This window comes from Scyliorhinus canicula, unplaced genomic scaffold (genome assembly GCF_902713615.1).
Source record: "Scyliorhinus canicula unplaced genomic scaffold, sScyCan1.1, whole genome shotgun sequence".
In the NCBI taxonomy this organism is placed as follows: domain Eukaryota; kingdom Metazoa; phylum Chordata; class Chondrichthyes; order Carcharhiniformes; family Scyliorhinidae; genus Scyliorhinus; species Scyliorhinus canicula.
Genome location: NW_024055500.1, coordinates 4,674,533 through 4,689,389, shown reverse-complemented (window position 1 = coordinate 4,689,389; position 14,857 = coordinate 4,674,533). Strand labels below are relative to the sequence as shown.

Here is a 14,857-nt window from a genome sequence, read left to right as displayed (position 1 = left end):
ATGTGCAGATCCACAAGGGATGTGAGAGGTCCTCAATGAATATTTCTCATCAGTATATACAGTTGAGAAAGGCAAGAATGGTAGGGAAATTGGGGAAATAAAATGTGTCTGGAGGAGTGTACATATGACAGAGAAGGAGGTGCTGGAGGTATTAGGGCAGATTATATTATTATATTAGTGGTTGCTTCACAGCTCCAGGATCCCAGGTTCGATTACCGGCTAGGGTCACTGTCTGCGCGTAGTCTGCACGTTCTCCCCGTGTGTGCGTGGGTTTCCTCCCACAAGAGTCGAAAGACATGCAAGTGAGGTGGATTGGCCGTGCTAAATTGCCCTAAGTGCCTAACACGGGTTAAGAACAGAAGAACATAAGAACTAGGAGCAGGAGTAGGCCATCTGGCCCCTCGAGCCTGCTCCGCCATTCAATGAGATCATGGCTGATCTTTTGTGGACTCAGCTCCACTTTCCGGCCCGAACACCATAACCCTTAATCCCTTTATTCCTCAAAAAACTATCTGTCTTTATCTTGAAAACATTTAATGAAGGAGCCTCTACTGCTTCACTGGGCAAGGATTTCCATAGATTCACAACCCTTTGGGTGAAGAAGTTCCTCCTAAACTCAGTCCTAAATCTACTTCCCCTTATTTTGAGGCTATGCCCCCTAGTTCTGCTTTCACCCGCCAGTGGAAACAACCTGCCCGCATCTATCCTATCTATTCCCTTCATAATTTTAAATGTTTCTATAAGATCCCCCCTCATCCTTCTAAATTCCAACGAGTACAGTCCCAGTCTACTCAACCTCTCCTCATAATCCAACCCCTTCAGCTCTGGGATTAACCTAGTGAATCTCCTCTGCACACCCTCCAGCGCCAGTACGTCCTTTCTCAGGGAAGGAGACCAAAAATATATGTTAACGATTTGGTAGAGAACGTAGGAGGCGTGGTTAGTACGTTTGCAGATGGCACCAGGATTGGTTGCATAGTGGACAGTGAAGAAGGGGCCAGTGGGCCAATGAATGGCAGATGGAGTTTAATTTGGAGAAATGTGAGGTGATGCATTTTGGTCGATCAAATCAGGGCAGGACCTACTCGGTTAATGGTAGGGAGTTGGGGAATGTTACAGAACAAAGAGATCTAGGGGTACAGATTCATAACTCCTTGAAGGTGGAGTCACAAATGGACAGGGTGGTGAAGAAGGCATTCAGCAAGCTAGGATTTATTGGTCAGAAAATTGAATACAGAAGTTGGGACGTCTTGTTGAAGTTGTACAAGACATTGGTCAGACCACACATGGAATACTGTGTTCAGTTCTGGTCACCCTATTACAGGAAGGATATTGTTAAACGAGAAAGAGGTGCAGAAGAGATTTACGAGGAAGCGACCAGGACTGGATGGTCTGAATTATACGGAGAAGCTGGATAGACTAGGACTGTTATCCCTGGAGTGCAGGAGGATTAGGAGTGATCTTATAGATGGATAAGATAGATCGTCAACATCTTTTCCCAAAGGAAGGGGAGTCTACAACTAGAGGTTGAAGGTGAGGGGGGAGAGATACAAAAGAGACCAGAGGAAACATTTCTTCACATAGAGGTGGAACGGGCTGACAGAGGTAATGGTAGAGGAAGGTACAATTTTAGTTACGGGGCAGGGAGGGTATAGAGGGATATGGGTCAAATGTGGGCTAGTCGGACTAGCTCAAACACACACACACACAATTTACAGTGCAGAAGGAGGCCATTCGGCCCATCGAGTCTGCACCGTCTCTTGGAAAGAGCACCCTACCCAAGGTCAACACCTCCACCCTATCCCCATAAACCAGTAAACCCACCCAACACTAAGGGCAATTCTGGACACTATGGGGCCATTTAACATGGCCAATCCACCTAACCCACACATCTTTGGACTGTGGGAGGAAACCGGAGCACCCGGAGGAAACCCACGCACACACGGGGAGGACGTGCAGACTCCGCACAGACAGTGACCCAAGCCGGGAATCGAACCTGGGACCCTGGAGCTGTGAAGCAGTCGATGGGGATGGAACCAAACTTTGCCACACAGTCGTCTTTGAGTGTACAGGGAATATAGTACCTCAATTAGATTGCAGTCTGTAACTCACTCCCGGGTATATGTTATTCTATATATAAACCACCCCGGACCCCTCGATTAGATTCCAGTCTAACTCACTACCGGGGATCTGTTATTCTATATATAAACCATCCCGAACCCCTCGATTAGATTCCAGCCTGTAACTCTCTCCCGGGTATCTGTTATTCTATATATAAACCACCCCGAACCCCCCGATTAGATTCCAGTCTGTAACTCACTCCCGGGTATCTGTTATTCTAGATATAAACCACCTCGAACCCCTCGATTAGATTCCAGTCTGTAACTCACTCCCGGGTATCTGTTATTCCATATATAAACCACCCCGAACCCCTCGATTAGATTTCAGTCGGTAACTCACTCCCAGGTATCTGTTATTCTATATATAAACCACCCTGAATCCCTCAATTAGATTCCAGTCTGTAACTCACTCCCGGGTATCTGTGATTCTATATATAAACCACCCTGAACTCCTCGATTAGATTCCAGTCTGTAACTCACTCCCGGGTATCTGTTATTCTATATATAAACCATCCCGAACCCCTCGATTAGATTCCAGTCTGTAACTCACTCCCGTATCTGTTACTCTATATATAAACTATCCCAAACCCCTCGATTAGATGTTTGTAACTCCCTCCCGGGTATCTGTTATTCTATATATAAACCACCCCGAGCCCCTCGATTAGATTCCAGTCTGTAACTCACTCCCGGGTATCTGTTATTCTATATATAAACCCCCCGAACCACTCGATTAGATTCCAGTCTGTAACTCACTCCCGAGTACCTCTTATTCTATATATAAACTATCCTGAACCCCTCGATTAGATTCCAGTCTGTAACTCACTCTCGGGTATCTGTTATTCTATATATAAACCACCCCGAACCCCTCGATTAGATTCCAGTCTGTAACTCACTCCCGTATCTGTTACTCTATATATAAACTATCCCAAACCCCTCGATTAGATGTCTGTAACTCACTCCCGGGTATCTGTTATTCTCTGTATAAACCACCCCGAACCCCTCGATTAGATTCCAGTCTGTAACTCACTCCCGGGTATCTGTTATTCTATATATAAACCATCCCGAACCCCTCAATTGTATTCCAGTCTGTAACTCACTCCCGGGTATCTGTTACTCTATATATAAACCATCCCGAACCCCTCAATTGGATTCCAGTCTGTAAATCACTCCCGGGTATCTGTTATTCTATATATAAACCACCCTGAACCCCTCGATTAGATTCCAGTCTGGAACTCACTCCCGGGTATCTGTTATTCTATATATAAACCACCCTGAACCCCTCGATTAGATTCCAGTCTGTAACTCACTCCCGGGTATCTGTTATTCTATATAATAACCATCCTGAACCCCTCGATTAGATTCCAGTCTGTAACTCACTCCCTGGTATCTGTTATTCTATATATAAACCACCCTGAACCCCTCGATTAGATTCCAGTCTAACTCACTCCTGGGTATCTGTTATTCTATACATAAACCACCCGGACTCTCTCTCTCTCTCTCTCTTTCTCCCCCTCTCTCTCTCACCCTCTCGTTCTCTACCTCATTGTCTGACTCTGTGAATCAAGCTACCAATAATGAGACAGTCGGAGCGATGTAAACAGTTACTCCCCAACCTCATTCGGATTCCCATTCACCGACTGACAGCCCGCGGACAATTCAACTCACCATCAGAACGGCATTTTTGCCCGACGCATCGCTCCCCACGTCCCGGGTTTCGGCCAGATGGAGGCGCACAGAGAAGCACACCCCCGGGCGTACAGAGAGACGGACTGTTTCCTTACCTTGATTATGGCACTCCAGTTCCTCGCCTTGACACAGTCCCAGAAGTAACAAATAACGATTACATTGAACTAACTTCTGCCGGAAACTAAGCAAGGCTGTGTCATCTCCAGTGTTTAAAAACACACTGACACGCTCCTCGAGGTAAGGACGGCTGAGGAGAGATTGATAGGAGTGATAGGAGAAACCAGACACATCATATCACATCGGGCAAGGCAAGAGGCTGCGATTGGTCCCCATACAGAGCTGGGAACACAGCGCCCAGGAACAGTATTCCTGACCCTCTGACAGTGCGGCGCTCCCTCAGTACTGACCCTCTGACAGTGCGGCACTCCCTCAGTACTGACCCTCTGACAGTGCGGCACTCCCTCAGTACTGACCCTCTGACAGTGCGGCACTCCCTCAGTACTGACCCTCTGACAGTGCGGCACTCCCTCAGTACTGACCCTCTGACAGTGCAGCACTCCCTCAGTACTGACCCTCTGACAGTGCAGCGCTCCCTCAGTACTGACCCTCTGACAGTGCGGCACTCCCTCAGTACTGACCCTCTGACAGTGCAGCACTCCCTCAGTACTGACCCTCTGACAGTGCAGCACTCCCTCAGTACTGACCCACTGACAGTGCGGCACTCCCTCAGTACTGACCCTCCCACAGTGCGGCACTCCCTCAGTACTGACCCTCTGACAGTGCGGCACTCCCTCAGTACTGACCCTCTGACAGTGCGGCACTCTCTCAGTACTGACCCTCTGACAGTACGGCACTTCCCTCAGTACTGACCCTCTGACAGTGCGGCGCTCCCTCAGTACTGACCCTCTGACAGTGCGGCGCTCCCTCACGACTGACCCTCTGACAGTGCGGCACTCCCTCAGTACTGACCCTCTGACAGTGCGGCACTCCCTCAGTACTGACCCTCTGACAGTGCGGCACTCCCTCAGTACTGACCCTCTGACAGTGCAGCACTCCCTCAGTACTGACCCTCTGACAGTGCAGCACTCCCTCAGTACTGACCCTCTGACAGTGCGGCACTCCCTCAGTACTGACCCTCTGACAGTGCGGCACTCGCTCAGTACTGACACTCTGACAGTGCGTCACTCCATCAGTGCTGACCCTCTGACAGTGCAGCGCTCCCTCAGTACTGACCCTCTGACAGTGCGGCACTCCCTCAGTACTGACCCTCTGACAGTGCGGCACTCCCTCAGTACTGACCCTCTGACAATGCGGCACTCCCTCAGTACTGACCCTCTGACAGTGCGGCACTCCCTCAGTACTGACCCTCTGACAGTGTGGCACTCCCTCAGTACTGACCCTCTGACAGTGCGGCACTCCCTCAGTACTGACCCACTGACAGTGCGGCGCTCCCTCAGTACTGACCCTCTGACAGTGCAGCACTCCCTCAGTACTGACCCTGACAGTGCGGCACTCCCTCAGTACTGACCCTCTGACAATGCAGCACTCCCTCAGTACTGACCCTCTGACAGTGCGGCACTCCCTCAGTACTGACCCTCTGACAGTGCGGCACTCCCTCAGTACTGACCCTCTGACAGTATGGCACTCCTTCAGTACTGACCCTCTGACAGTGCGGCACTCCCTCAGTACTGACCCTCTGACAGTGCGGCACTCCCTCAGTACTGCCTCTCTTACAGTGCGGCACTCCCTCAGTACTGACCCTCTAACAGTGCAGCACTCCCTCAGTACTGACCCTCTGACAGTGCGGCGCTCCCTCAGTACTGACCCTCTGACAGTGCGGCACTCCCTCAGTACTGACCCTCTGACAGTGCGGCACTCCCTCAGTACTGACCCTCTGACAGTGCGGCACTCCCTCAGTACTGACCCTCTGACAGTAGCTGCACTCCCTCAGTACTGACCCTCTGACAGTGCGGCACTCCCTCAGTACTGACCCTCTGACAGTGCGGCACTCCCTCAGTACTGACCCTCTGACAGTGCGGCACTCCCTCAGTACTGACCCTCTGACAGTGCGGCACTCCCTCAGTACTGACCCTCTGACAGTGCGGCACTCCCTCAGTACTGACCCTCTGACAGTGCGGCACTCCCTCAGTACTGACCCTCTGACAGTGCGGCACTCCCTCAGTACTGACTCTCTGACAGTGCGGCACTCCCTCAGTACTGACCCTCTGACAGTGCAGCACTCCCTCAGTACTGACCCTCTGACAGTGCGGCACTCCCTCAGTACTGACCCTCTGACAGTGCGGCACTCCCTCAGTACTGACCCTCTGACAGTGCGGCACTCCCTCAGTACTGAACCTCTGACAGTGCGGCACTCCCTCAGTACTGACCCTCTGACAGTGCAGCACTCCCTCAGTACTGATCCTCTGACAGTGCGGCACTCCCTCAGTACTGACCCTCTGACAGTGCAGCACTCCCTCAGTACTAACCCTCTCACAGTGCAGCACTCCCTCAGTACTGACCCTCTGACAGTGCGGCACTCCCTCAGTACTGACCCTCTGACAGTGCGGCACTCCCTCAGTACTGACCCTCTGACAGTGCGGCGCTCCCTCAGTCCTGACCCACTGACAGTGCAGCGCTCCCTCAGTACTGACCCTCTGACAGTGCGGCACTCCCTCAGTACTGACCCTCTGACAGTGCAGCACTCCCTCAGTACTGACCCTCTGACAGTGCGGCACTCCCTCAGTACTGACCCTCTGACAGTGCAGCACTCCCTCAGTACTGACCCTCTCACAGTGCCACTCCCTCAGTACTGACCCTCTGACAGTGCAGCACTCCCTCAGTACTGACCCTCTGACAGTACAGCACTCCCTCAGTACTGACCCTCTGAGAGTGCAGCACTCCCTCAGTACAGACCCTCTGACAGTGCAGCACTCCCTCAGTACTGACCCTGTGACAACGCAGCACTTCCTCAGTACTGACCCTCTGACAGTGCAGCACTCCCTCAGTACCGACCCTCTGACAGTGCGGCACTCCCTCAGTACTGACCCTCTGACAGTGCGGCACTCCCTCAGTACTGACCCTCTGACAGTGCGGCACTCCCTCAGTACTGACCCTCTGACAGAGCGGCACTCCCTCAGTACTGACTCTCTGACAGTGCGGCACTCCCTCAGTACTGACCCTCTGACAGTGCGGCACTCCCTCAGTACTGACCCTGTGACAACGCAGCACTTCCTCAGTACTGACCCTCTGACAGTGCGGCACTCCCTCAATACTAATGCTCTGACAGTGTGGCACTCACTCAGCACTGGCCCTCTGACAGTGCAGTGCTCCCTCCGTACTGACCCTCTGACAGTGCAGCACTCCCTCAGTCCTGACCCTCTGACAGTGCGGAGCTCCCTCAGTACTGACCCTCTGACAGTGCAGCACTCCCTCAGTACTGACCCTCTGACAGTGCGGCACTCCCTCAGTACTGACCCTCTGCCAGTGCAGCACTCCCTCAGTACTGACTCTCTGACAGTGCGGTGCTCCCTCAGTACTGACCCTCTGACAGTACGGAGCTCCCTCAGTACTGACCCTCTGACAGTCACTACTGAGGGAGTGCCGCACTGTCAGAGAGTCAGTACTGAGGGAGTGCCGCACTGTCAGAGGGTCAGTACTGAGGGAGTGCTGCACTGTCAGAGGGTCAGTACTGAGGGAGCTCCGCACTGTCAGAGGGTCAGTACTGAGGGAGTGCTGCACTGTCAGAGGGTCAGTGCTGAGGGAGCTCCGCACTGTCAGAGGGTCAGTACTGAGGGAGTGCCGTACTGTCAGAGGGTCAGTACTGAGGGAGTGCTGCACTGTCAGAGGGTCACTACTGAGGGAGTGCTGCACTGTCAGAGGGTCAGTACTGAGGGAGTGCCGCACTGTCAGAGGGTCAGTACTGAGGGAGTGCCGCACTGTCTGAGGGTCAGTACGGAAGAATCTTTCACTGTACATGACTGAGTTGTCTCCGTGACCACAGGAACACTGGGTGATTGTTTCTGTATTGACAGAAGTCGTCCACATATTACTGGTGCATTGATGACGATTTACTGAAGAGTTTAATGATGGGATGGCCTGGGCTGGTAGAGCGAGCTGGTTTTAGCACAGTGGGCTAAATCGCTGGCTTTGAAAGCAGACCAAGCAGGCCAGCAGCACAGTTCGATTCCCGTACCAGCCTCCACGAACAGGTGCCGGAATGTGGCGACTAGGGGCTTTTCACAGTAACTTCATTGAAGCCTACTCGTGACAATAAGCCATTTTCATTTCATTTCATAGTTGTTTATTAACTCGCGGAAGGCATTCTCTGACCCAAGGTCACTACTCAAGAAAATTAATCTCTGAAAAATAGATGGCGAAACAATGTTGCTGTGATTTTGGTAAATTAAATACCGATCTTGGGTCAGTGACTGACACAGACATCCGAATGTCCGCCTATCACACTCACACACACTCACACACACTCACACACTCCCTCACACACACTCACACACACTCGCTCACACACATTCACACACACGCTCACAATCACACACTCTCTCTCACACCCCCTCACACACACTCGCTCACAATCGCACTCACACACACACTCGCACTCTCTCTCTCACTCTCCCTCACACACTCTCGCTCACACACACTCACACACACACTCACAATCACACACTCTCACCCTCCCTCACACACACTCGCTCACAATCGCACTCACACACACACTCACACACGCACACACACTCACACACACTCGCTCACAGTCACACTCACTCACACACTCGCACATTCACAGACACACCCTCACACACACTCACACACACACACTCACAATCACACACACTCTCTCACACTCCCTCACACACACTCACTCACAATTGCACTCACATACTTGCTCACAATCACATTCATACACACTCGCTCAGACACACACACTCACATGTGCACACACACACTCGCTCACAATCACACATGCACACACACTCGAACACACACACTCACAGACACATACTCACACACACTCACTCGCAATCACACTCACACACACACGCTCACACACACTCACTCACTCACTCACACACACTCACTCACACTCACACACACTCGCTCACAATCACACTCACACACACTTGCTCACAATCACACTCACACACACTCGCGCACACACACTCACACATACTCACTCACACACTCGCACACACACTCACAATCACACTCACACACTCACAATCACACTCACACACACTTGTTCACAATCACACTCAAACACACACTCACACACAGTCACTCACTCACACTCACACACTCACAATCACACTCACACACACTCACTCGCAATTACACTCACAAACATACTCACACACTCTCTCTCACACACTGTCTCTCTCACAGTCTCTCTCTCGCACACTCTCACACTCCCTCACACACACTTTCACACACACTCTCACACTCTCTTAATCACACATACTCTCTCTCACACACTCTGTCTCTCACACCCACTCTCTCTCACACTCTCTCACACACACTCTCACACATAGATAGATAGAGAAATACAGCACAGAACAGGCCCTTCGGCCCACGATGTTGCGCCGAACTTTTGTCCTAGGTTAATCATAGAATTTTGGACAATTTTTCATGGCCAATCCACCCAACCTGCACATCTTTGGACTGTGGGAGGAAACCGGAGCACCCAGAGGAAACCCAAGCAGTCATGGGGAGGATGTGCAGACTCCACACAGACAGTGACCCAAGTCGAAATCGAACTTGGGACCCTGGAGCTGTGAAGCAATTGTGCTATCCACAATGCTACCGTGCTGCCCTTAAGAAGTTAACCTACACTCCATTATTCTACCCTAATCCATGTACCTATCCAATAGCCGCTTGAAGGTCCCTAACTTTTCCGACTCAACTACTTCCACAGGCAGTGCATTCCATGCCCCCACTATTCTCTGGGTAAAGAACCTACCTCTGACACCCCCTCTATATCTTCCACCATTCACCTTAAATTTATGTCCCCTTGTAATGGTGTGTTCCACCCAGGGAAAAAGTCTCTGACTGTCTACTCTATCTATTCCCCTAATCATCTTATAAACCTCTATCAAGTCGCCCCTCATCCTTCTCCGTTCTAATGAGAAAAGGCCTAGCACCCTCAACCTTTCCTCGTAAGACCTACTCTCCATTCCAGGCAACATCCTGGTAAATCTCCTTTGCACCTTTTCCAAAGCTTCCACATCCTTCCTAAAATGAGGCGACCAGAACTGCACACAGTACTCCAAATGTGGCCTGACCAAGGTTTTGTACAGCTGCATCATCACCTCATGGCTCTTAAATTCAATCCCTCTGCTAATGAACGCTAGCACACCATAGGCCTTCTTCACAGCTCTATCCACTTGAGTGGCAACTTTCAAAGATCTATGAACATAGACCACAAGATCTCTCTGCTCCTCCACATTGCCAAGAACCCTACCGTTAACCCTGTATTCCGCATTCATATTTGCCCTTCCAAAATGGCCAACCTCACACTTGTCAGGGTTAAACTCCATCTGCCACTTCTCAGCCCAGCTCTGTATTCTATCTATGTCTCTTTGAAGCCGGCAACAGCCCTCCTCACTATCCACAACTCCACCAATCTTCGTATCATCTGCAAATTTACTGACCCACCCTTCAACTCCCTCATCCAAGTCGTTAATGATACACACCACACCACACACACACCACTCTCACACACACTCTCTCACATGCACTCTCTCTCACACACTCTCTCTCACACTCCCTCACACACTCTCACACTCACACACTCTCTCACACACACTCTCACTCTCTCTCAATCACACACATACTCTCTCTTTCTCACACACACTGTCTCACACACACTCTCACACACTCTCTCTCTTACACTCTCTCACACACACTCTCACACATACACACCACTCTCTCACACACACTCTCACACACTCTCTCTGTCACATGCACTCTCACACACTCTCTCTCACACACACTCTCACATACACACCCCTCTCACACACACTCTCACACACACTCTCCCACACTCCCTCAATCACATTCATTCTCTCTCGCACGCACACTCTCTCACACACTCTCTCTCACACTCTCTCTCACACACACTCTCTCACACACACTCTCTCTCTCACACACTCTCACACATACTCTCTCACACACAAACTCTCTCACACACACTCTCTCCCACACACACTCTCTCTCACACACTCTCTCACACACTCTCTCTCACACACACTCTCTCTCTTACACTCTCTCTCACACACTCTCACACATACACACCACTCTCTCACACACACTCTCACACACTCTCTCTGTCACATGCACTCACACACTCTCTCTCACACACTCTCTCTCACACACACTCTCTCCCACACTCTCTCTCACACACAAACTCTCTCACACACAAACTCTCTCACACACACTCTCTCACACACTCTCTCACACACTCTCTCACACACAACTCTCTCACACACACCCCTCTCACACACACTCTCACACACTCTCTCACACACTCTCTCACACACTCTCTCACACACTCTCTCACACACAAACTCTCTCACACACACTCTCTCACACACACTCTCTCACACACTCTCTCTCGCACACTCTCTCTCCCACACACGCTCTCACCCACACACTCTCTCACACACATTCTCTCACACACACTCTCACACACTCTCTCTGTCACACACACTCACTCACACACTATCTCTCCCTCACACTCTCTCACCCACACACTCTATCTCACTTTCACACACTCTCTCAAACACCCTCGCGCCCATAGGGCTCTCCCACACGCACACGCTCTCACAGCTGTCCCACGCACTCTCCCACAGACACTCTCCCCCCCACACACACACACACACAGATACAACACATTCACACGCACACAATCTCTCTCTCACTCGCCAATTCACTCTTTCTCTCTGTTGTTCTCTCTCACTCTCGCTGCTCTCTCACTCTCTCTGCCTTTTCCGCTCTCTCTGCCTTGCTCTCCCTATCTGAGAGAGAGAGAGATAGACAGAGGGGCAGACAGACAGAGGGACTAACAATGCATCAGAGTGTTAGGAAACCAGACCAGGCACTAACATTCGTTAGTATCCTGGCCAAACCTCCAAAACTTGTTAAATCGAAAGAATTTTTACTTTGTAAAACCGAAAGGAAGGTATACTCCAAGAGTGATGAATCTGACCAATACATATTTTCTACGCGTAAACAAACTTTAATTTAAACACAGAATTAATAACATCAAAGAAATATCTTCACAGCAATCAGTTAAACAGTTCTTAAATAAAAGAGTAAACTTTAGCTTACTATCTATTGCGAATTCCAATTCATCAACCCAATACAGTTCAAAGGCCACTTATAAATAAAGTTAGCAAAACAGGGTTACTCGCTTATCTGTGCTGGCTTTTGGGCAGAGACAGACCTGTTCTTGAAAATACAGAAAAATGTGTCATTTGAAACATGGAAGTCTGGCAATATCTGGTCTGAGAGGATGCAGGGAAAGATCCCACAAAAGGTTAATAGCAGCTGCAAAGAGCAGGATTATAAAATGATGATTCTTTCTCACAAGCAGGCTTAGCAAACACACAGGTTTCATGTGGTAAGCTAAAACAATGGCTCACACCTTCATGGAATGTAACTATCTCAGGAAGCATCTGGAAAAGGTATGGATGAGAGTTTCAATTGCATTAAGTGACGAATGTTTAAAACAGGCAAGTCTTTCAAGTCATAACCAAGTTAAATTTTAGCATACAGCTAAAAGCAAAGTCTCAGACCTTAATTGAAATAAACTCTCTTAGTAAACAGCTGGAAAGGATGGAAGATGCTCAGTCGCATTTGGTGCCAATTCTAAAGTGTAAAATTCTACGAACATCAAGTCAATTAAAAGAAAATTGGAGACGACCTGTCTACGAGAGACAGAATTTAAAGTCAAAATCAAAGGCAAAGTTATGAGCTGGGGACAATTATAAAATTAAATTATTCGAAAGACAGAAATTAAAAGTAACACCTATTGAAACCAAAGGAACTTTGAACATCACAAAGCATTTTGTAATCAGATCTGAGAGGTGAGGGCCTCACGGTAGCATGGTGGTTAGCATCAATGCTTCACAGCTCCAGGGTCCAAGGTTCGATTCCCGGCTGGGTCACTGTCTGTGTGGAGTCTGCACGTCCTCCCCGTGTGTGCGTGGGTTTCCTCCGGGTGCTCCGGTTTCCTCCCACAGTCCAAAGATGTGTGGGTTAGGTGGATTGGCCATGCTAAATTGCCCGTAGTGTAAGGTTAATGGGGGGATTGTTGGGTTACGGGTATACAGGTTATGTGGGTTTAAGTAGGGTGATCATTGCTCGGCACAACATCGAGTGCCGAAGGGCCTGTTCTGTGCTGTACTGTTCTATGTTCTATGTTCTATGTGACGTTATGCCCAAAATGAATAATTAGTTGTATTCAAATGTTTACATCAAAGATACTTTTTAACAGTCAAAGTGAAACAAGCTCATTTACAATAAAGTCGTTAAAACTTAATAACTCTTCAAGAGAATATAAACCCAGGGAGCAGCAACAGAAAAAAAAAAGAAACAGCAACAGGAGAGAAGGGGAGGAGAACTCAGAGAGAGAGAGAGAGAGAGAGAGAGCTCGGTCATGGGAAAGACAAGGCAAGCAGGAGAGTTTAAACAGCTGTACATCTAAGGAAGACTAGAATTTAAACAGGAGTCAGAGTCAGCTTAGGGATAGCTAGCAGAGTTAGCCCTTATAGCTCAGTACTTATCTCGACAAGACACAGCAACAGAGCTAACCAGCGAATACATCCCAAGAAGACCAGAATTTGAAGAAGATTGAGTGTCAAGATGGGTCTGAAGGTCCCTTCAACCAACAGGAAGGATCCAGAGGCAAGATCTTTTTACCTTTCTGTAAAGAAAGTGCTTGCAGCTTTTAAAAGAAAAAATATAATAATAAAATAACTTAACTTAACCTGAAAAAGTGGTTTATTCCTGAAAGTCTACGTTACTTACTTAACAATGCAGGACCCAGGACATCGATGCTACTAAGTGGTAAGTAGATAAAATCTTCGGTGAAGGTATGGGTTATACTGGGGGATAACTTGAAAATATAGTTTGACCTGAATAGCACCCACCGAAGCCTGCATCGGAGTCAGGGAGTGAGAATCCCTGTTCACCATTTAGAATATTGGCCCTTTTTGGTACAGGGGGAATTCTAAGTGAGTTTTCAAAAACAGACCCTTTCCAGGAACAATCTGAAAATCTTGCTTTCTTGTCCAAATCAAACCCTACGACCAAACTGCTGCTCAACTTAAAATCCTATAATGGAGTGCTGTACTACAGACAGACCTGGCTCCTCCCATTAGTTACATGGTAAGATGTGTTACAACACTCGGTTAAAGTCCAACAGGTTTGTTTCAAATCAGGACAGCACGGTGGTGCACTGGGTTAGCACTGCTGCCTCACGGCACTGAGGTCCCAGGTTCGATCCCGGCTCTGGGCCACTGTCCGTGCGGAGTTTGCACATTCTGCCCGTGTTTGCGTGGGTTTCACCCCCACAACCCAAAGATGAGCAGGGTAGGTGGATTGGCCACGCTAAATTGCCCCTTAAATTGGAAAAAATTAATTGGGTACTCTAAACTTTTTTTAAAAGGTTTGTTTCGAATCACTAGCTTTCGGAGCACTGCTCCTTCTTCAGGTGAATGAAGAGGTGAGTTCCACAAACACATATATAGACAAAGTCAAAGATGCAATACGATACTTTGAATACGAGTCTTTGCAGGTAATTAAGTCTTTACAGGTCCAGACAGAGCGACTGGAGAGAGGGGTAACCCCAGGTTAAAGAGATGTGAATTGTCTCAAGCCAGGACAGTTGGTAGGATTTTGCAAGCCCAGGCCAGATGGTGGGGGGTGAATGTAATGCGACATGAATCCCAGGTCCCGGTTGAGGCCATACTCATGTGTGCGGAACTTGGCTATCAGTTTCTGCTCGGCGATTCGGCGTTATCGCGTGTCCTGAAGGC

General features: G+C 49.2%; 1 protein-coding gene across 3 annotated transcripts in view; it reads right to left on the bottom strand.

The window, feature by feature from the left end:
* The window catches only part of LOC119960428 (RNA-binding protein 39-like), a 95,880-nt gene that overhangs the window by 60,087 nt on the left and 20,936 nt on the right, over positions 1 to 14,857 (bottom strand). For 2 of the 3 annotated variants that reach the window (XM_038788147.1, XM_038788149.1), the window contains exon 1: positions 3,902 to 4,002. The exons of the other annotated variant lie outside the window; for it this stretch is intronic. The gene's annotated coding sequence lies outside the window, so the exon portion shown is untranslated. Of the gene's footprint in view, positions 1 to 3,901; positions 4,003 to 14,857 lie in introns of those variants that run through there. 3 annotated transcript variants of the gene reach the window in all.